Source organism: Arachis hypogaea, chromosome 14 (genome assembly GCF_003086295.3).
Source record: "Arachis hypogaea cultivar Tifrunner chromosome 14, arahy.Tifrunner.gnm2.J5K5, whole genome shotgun sequence".
Classification (NCBI taxonomy): domain Eukaryota; kingdom Viridiplantae; phylum Streptophyta; class Magnoliopsida; order Fabales; family Fabaceae; genus Arachis; species Arachis hypogaea.
The window spans coordinates 19,613,483-19,620,455 of NC_092049.1; the positions used below are offsets into that span (position 1 = coordinate 19,613,483).

The window sequence follows — 6,973 nt, forward strand, 5'->3', positions numbered from 1 at the left end:
TTCTATTATTACGTCTGCGCCACTTCCGGTTTTATTTGAAGAACCATCTACGTAGAGATTCCATTCTGTGGAGATTTTCAGGGTGTCTGTAAATTCTGCAATGAAGTCAGCCAGATATTGCGATTTGATGACTGTTCGAGCTTCATATTGAAGGTCGAATTCGGACAACTCGACTGCCTATTGCAAGATTCTGCCGGCTAAGTCTGTTTTCTGTAAAATCCCTTTTATGGGTTGGTTGGTCCAAACCCTAATGGTGTGAGCTTGGAAATATGGACAAAGTCGTCGAGATGTTAGTATGAAAGCATAGGCGAATTTTTCTATTTTTTGGTAGTTCAGCTCGGATCCTTGTAATGCTTTGCTGATGAAGTATACAGGCTGTTGCCCACTGTCGTCTTCTCAGACTAGTGCTGAGGCTACTGCCCAACTTCCTACTGCGAGGTATAATTGATGAGCGGATAATTTATACGCTTTTTGGCATTTTTTTAGTATGTTTTTAGTAGGATCTAGTTACTTTTAGGGATATTTTCATTAGTTTTTATGTTAAATTCACATTTCTGGACTTTACTATGAGTTTGTGTGTTTTTCTGTGATTTCAGGTATTTTCTGGCTGAAATTGAGGGACTTGAGCAAAAATCAGATTCAGAGGTTGAAGAAGGACTACTGATGCTGTTGGATTCTGACCTCCCTGCACTCAAAGTGTATTTTCTGGAGCTACAGAAATCGAAATGGCGCGCTTCCAATTGCGTTAGAAAGTAGACATCCAGGGCTTTCCAGCAATATATAATAGTCCATACTTTGGCCAAGAATAGACGACGTAAACTGGCGTTCAACGCCAGCCTTCTACCTAAACCTGGCGTTCAGCGCCAGAAAAGGAGCCAAAACCAGAGTTGAACGCCCAAACTGGCACAAAAGCTGGCGTTCAACTCCAAGAAAGACCTCTACACGTGCAACACTCAGGCTCAGCCCAAACACACACCAAGTGGGCCAGGAAGTGGATTTATGCATCAATTACTTACTCATGTAAACCCTAGTAGCTAGTTTATTATAAATAGGACCTTTTACTATTGTATTAGGCATCTTGGAACGCATTGTTCTTAGACCATGGGGGCTGGCCACACGGCCATGCCTGGACCTTCACTTATGTATTTTCACACGGTAGAGTTTCTACACTCCATAGATTAAGGTGTGGAGCTCTGCTGTTCCTCAAAGATTAATGCAAAGTACTTCTATTTTCTATTCAATTCATCTTATTTCGCTTCTAAGATATCCATTCGCACCCAAGAACGTGATGAAGGTGATGATTATGTGTGACGCTCATCACCATTCTCCCCTATGAACACGTGCCTGACAAACACTTCCGTTCTACATGAAATAAGCTAGAATGAATATCTCTTAGATCTCCTAACCAGAATCTTCGTGGCGTAAGCTAGAATGATGGCGGCATTCAAGAGAATCTGAAAAGTCTAAACCTTGTCTGTGGTATTCCGAGTAGGATTCAATGATTGAATGACTGTGACGAGCTCCGAACTCGCGATTGCAGGGCGTTAGTGACAGACGCAAAAGGATAGTAAATCCTATTCCAGCATGATCGAGAATCGACAGATGAATAGCCGTGCCGTGACAGGGTGCGTGAGCATATTATTCACTGAGAGGATAAGATGAAGCCATTGACAAGGGTGATGCCTCCAAACGATTAGCCGTGCCGTGACAGGGCATTGGATCATTTTCCCGAGAGATGACCGAAAGTAGCCATTGACAGTGGTGATGTATCACATAAAGCCAGTCATGGAAAGGAGTAAGACTGATTGGATGAAGACAGCAGGAAAGCAGAGGTTCAGAGGAACGAAAAGCATCTCCATTCGCTTATCTGAAATTCCTACCAATGATTTACATAAGTACCTCTATCCCTATTCTATTAGTTATTATTCGAAAATATCATTATCAATTTATATCTGCCTAACTGAGATTTACAAGGTGACCATAGCTTGCTTCATACCAACAATCTCCGTGGGATTCGACCCTTACTCACGTAAGGTATTACTTGGACGACCCAGTGCACTTGCTGGTTAGTTGTATCGAAGTTGTGAACCATGGTATTGGCACCATGTTCTTGGTGCCATTGCCAGGGAAAGAAAGAGCCATGAATTCTACATACTTAAAGCGTAATCACGATTGCGCGTACCAAGTTGCTCATGTTGCCAGGGATTGTTTGAGCCTGGACATCACAATTTCGTGCACCAAGTTTTTGGCGCCGTTGCCGGGGATTGTTCGAGTTTGGACAACTGACGGTTCATCTTGTTGCCCAGATTAGGAAATTTTCTTTTCGTTTTGTTTTCAAAAATCTTTCAAAAATATTTTCAAAAATCTCTCATCTGTTTTCGAAAAAAAAAATATAATAAAAATGTTTTCAAAAAATTTATTCAAAATTTTTAAGAATGAATTCCAGTGTTTCATGAAGCATGTGAAGCCTGGCTGGCTGTAAAGCCATGTCTAAATTCTTTTGGACTGAGGCTTCCAAACTATCAGAGGCAAGTTACATATTTGATAAGTAATGAGCAACAATTTGTTATCAAGAGCAATATACTCTGGTGTTACATGCTGAAGCTTGGCTGGCCATTGGCCATGTCTAGTGTTTTGGACTGGAGCTTTCTTTAAAAGCTTGGCTGGCTAGTGAGCCATGTCTAATTCCTGGACTGAAGCTTTAGACTAAGAATGCAAGATTCCTGGAATTCATGTTAAAAATTTTGGAATCCTTATTTTTCTTTTTTTCATAATAATTTTCGAAAAATACAAAAAAAAAATCATAAAATCATAAAAAAATAAAAAATATTTTTTGTTCTTGTTTGAGTCTTGAGTCACATTATAAGTTTGGTGTCAATTGCATATGCATCTTGCATTTTTCGAAAATTCATGCATTCATAGTGTTCTTCATGATCTTCAAGTTGTTCTTGGTAAGTCTTCTTGTTTGATCTTGATGATTTTTTGTTTTGTGTCTTTTCATGTTTTTCATATGCATTCTTGAATTCTTAGTGTCTAAGCATTAAAGAATTCTAAGTTTGGTGTCTTGCATGTTTTCTTTGCATTAAAAATTTTTCAAAAATGTGTTCTTGATGTTCATCATGATCTTCATAGTGTTCTTGGTGTTCATCTTGACATTCATAGCATTCTTGCATGCATCACATGTTTTGATCTAAAAATTTCATGCATTGCATCCTTTTAGTGTTTTTCTCTCTCATCATAAAAATTTCAAAAATAAAAAAAATATATCTTTCCCTTTTTCTCTCATCAAATTCGAAAATTTGAGTTGACTTTTTCAAAAATTTTTAAAATCAAGTTGTTTCTTATGAGTCAAATCAAATTTTCAATTTGAAAATCTTATCTTTTTCAAAATCTTTTTCAAAAATCAAATCTTTTTCAAAATTCTTAGTTATTTTCGAAAATTCCAAAAAAATATTTTTCAAAAATCTTTTTCTTATTTTTATATTAAATTTTCGAAAATAACATAATCAATTAATGTTTTGATTCAAAAATTTGAAGTTTGTTACTTGCTTGTTAAGAAAGATTCAAACTTTAAGTTCTAGAATCATATCTTGTGATTTCTTATGAATCAAGTCATTAATTGAGATTTTAAAAATCAAATCTTTTTCAAAACTAATTTCTATCATATCTTTTCAAAAATATCTTCTTATCTTATCTTTTTCAAAAATATGATTTCAAAATATCTTTTCTAACTTCCTAACTTCCTATCTTTTCAAAATTTGTTTCAACTAACTAACTAACTTTTTGTTTGTTTCTTAACTTTTTCAAAACTACCTAACTAACTCTCTCTCTATAATTTTCGAAAATATCTTCCCTCTTTTTCAAAAATTTCTTTTTAATTAACTAATTATTTTTATTTTTGATTTTAAAATTTTTCGAAAATTACTAACATTTTTCAAAAACTATTTTCAAAAATCACTAACTCCTTTTCAAAAATAATTTTCGAAAATTCCCTCCTTCTCTCTCATCTTATTTTATTTATTTATTCATCTACTAACATCTCATCTCACATCTCTAGCCTCCTCACAGTTGTGTTTCTTTCTTTACATCACACTCTTTGTCTCCCTCTTTTCTTCTACTCACACAGGGATCACTATACTGTGGTATAAAGGATCTCTATTATTATTATTATTATTTTTCTGTGCCTTCTTCTTTGTCATATGAGCAGGAGCAAGGATAAGAACATTCTTGTGGAAGCAGATCTAGAACCTGAAAGGACTCTGAAGAGAAAATTAAGAGAAGCTAAATTACAACAATCCAGAGAAAACCTTTCAGAAATTTTCGAACAGGAAGAGGAGATGGCAGCCGAAAATAATAATAATGTAAGGAAGATGCTTGGTGACTTTACTGCACCTAATTCCAATTTACATGGAAGAAGCATCTCCATTCCTGCCATTGGAGAAAACAACTTTGAGCTGAAACCTCAGTTAGTTTCTCTGATGCAGCAGAACTGCAAGTTTCATGGACTTCCATCTGAAGATCCTTTTCAGTTCTTAACTGAATTCTTGCAGATATGTGATACTGTTAAGGCTAATGGAGTAGATCCTGAAGTCTACAGGCTCATGCTTTTCCCTTTTGCTGTAAGAGACAGAGCTAGATTATGGTTGGATTCTCAACCCAAAGACAGCCTGAACTCTTGGGATAAGCTGGTCACGGCTTTCTTAGCCAAGTACTTTCCTCCTCAAAATCTGAGCAAGCTTAAAGCTGATGTTCAAACCTTCAGACAGAAAGAAGGTGAATCCCTCTATGAAGCTTGGGAAAGATACAAACAGTTGACCAAAAAGTGTCCTTCTGACATGCTTTCAGAATGGACCATCCTGGATATATTCTATGATGGTTTATCTGAGCTATCAAAAATGTCACTGGACACTTCTGCAGGTGGATCCATTCACCTAAAGAAAATGCCTGCAGAAGCTCAAGAACTCATTGACATGGTTGCTAATAACCAGTTCATGTACACTTCTGAAAGGAATCTTGTGAGTAATGGGACGCCTATGAAGAAGGGAGTTCTTGAAGTTGATACTCTGAATGCCATATTGGCTCAGAATAAAATATTGACTCAGCAAGTCAATATGATCTCTCAGAGTCTGCATGGAATGCAAGCTGCATCCAACAGTACTCAAGAGGCATCTTCTGAAGAAGAAGCTTATGATCCTGAAAACCCTGCAATAGCAGAGGTAAATTACTTAGGTGAACCTTATGGAAACACCTATAACTCATCATGGAGAAATCATCCAAATTTCTCATGGAAGGATCAAAAGCCTCAACAAGGCTTTAATAATGGTGGAAGAAACAGGTTTAACAATAATAAACCTTTTCCATCATCCACTCAGCAACAGACAGAGAACTCTGAACAAAATAATTCTAATTTGGCAAACTTAGTCTCTGATCTGTCCAAGGCCACTGTAAGTTTCATGAATGAAACAAGGTCTTCCATTAGAAATTTGGAAGCACAAGTAGGCCAGCTGAGTAAGAGGATCACTGAAATCCCTCCTAGTACTCTCCCAAGCAATACAGAAGAGAATCCAAAAGGAGAATGCAAGGCCATTGACATAAGCATCATGGCCGAACCTGTGAGGAGAGGAGAGGACGTGAATCCCAAGGAGGAAGACCTCCTGGGACGTCCAGTGATCAATAAGGAGTTTCCCTCTGAGGAACCAAAGGAATCTGAGACTCATCTAGAGACCATAGAGATTCCATTGAACCTCCTTATGCCCTTCATGAGCTCTGATGAGTATTCCTCTTCTGAAGAGAATGAGGATGTTACTGAAGAGCAAACTGCCAAGTTTCTTGGTGCAATCATGAAGCTGAATGCCAAATTATTTGGCATTGATACTTGGGAAGTTGAACCTCCCTTGTTCATCAATGAACTAAGTGATCTGGATCAACTGACATTGCCTCAGAAGAGACAGGATCCTGGAAAGTTCATAATACCTTGTACTATAGGCACCATGATCTTTAAGGCTCTGTGTGACCTTGGTTTAGGAATAAACCTCATGCCCCTCTCTGTATTAGAGAAACTGGGAATCTATGGGGTGCAAGCTGCTAAAATCTCATTAGAGATGGCAGACAGTTCAAGAAAACAGGCTTATGGACAAGTAGAGGACGTGTTAGTAAAGGTTGAAGGCCTTTACATCCCTGCTGATTTCATAGTCCTGGATACTGGAAAGGAAGAGGATGAATCCATCATCCTAGGAAGACCTTTCCTGGCCACAGTAAGAGCTGTGATTGATGTTGACAGAGGTGAAATAGTCCTTCAATGGAATAAGGACTCCCTTGTGTTTAAAACTCAAGGATCTCCCTCTGCAACCATGGAGAGGAAGCATGAAAAGCTTCTCTCAAAGCAGAGTCAAACAAAGCCCCCACAGTCAAACTCTAAGTTTGGTGTTGAACTCCCATATCCAAACTCTAAGTTTGGTGTTGGAGAGTCTCAACAATGCTCTGAACATCTGTGAAGCTCCATGAGAGCCCACTGTCAAGCTATTGACATTAAAGAAGCGCTTGTTGGGAGGCAACCCAATGTTATCTAATTCTTATTTTTTATTGTTTTTCATGTTTTCTTAGGTTCATGATCATGTGGAGTCACAAAATAAATATAAAAATTGAAAACGGAATCAAAAACAGCAGAAGAAAAATCACACCCTGGAGGAGCATCTGTCTGGCGTTCAGCGCCAGAACAGAGCATGGTTCTGGCGCTGAACGCCCAAAATGGGCAGCTTCTGGGCGCTGAACGCCAGAACAGGCATGGTTCTGGCGTTCAACACCAAAAATGGCACACAAATGGGCGTTGAACGCCCAAAATGGCCACCAACCTGGCGCTGAACACCCAGAGTTGGGTACAAAGGCATTTTTACATGCCTCATGGGTGCAGGGATGTAAATCCTTGAACACCTCAGGATCTGTGGATCCCACAGGATCCACTCAGGATCTGTGG

General features: G+C 38.2%; 1 non-coding gene across 1 annotated transcript; it reads right to left on the reverse strand.

Moving 5' to 3' along the window:
• Positions 1-4,733: 4,733 nt before the first annotated feature.
• On the reverse strand, positions 4,734-4,841 carry LOC112745949 (small nucleolar RNA R71). Its single transcript, XR_003173853.1, has one exon. It is a non-coding gene; the product is annotated as a small nucleolar RNA R71 (small nucleolar RNA).
• Between the last annotated feature and the right edge of the window lie 2,132 nt (positions 4,842-6,973).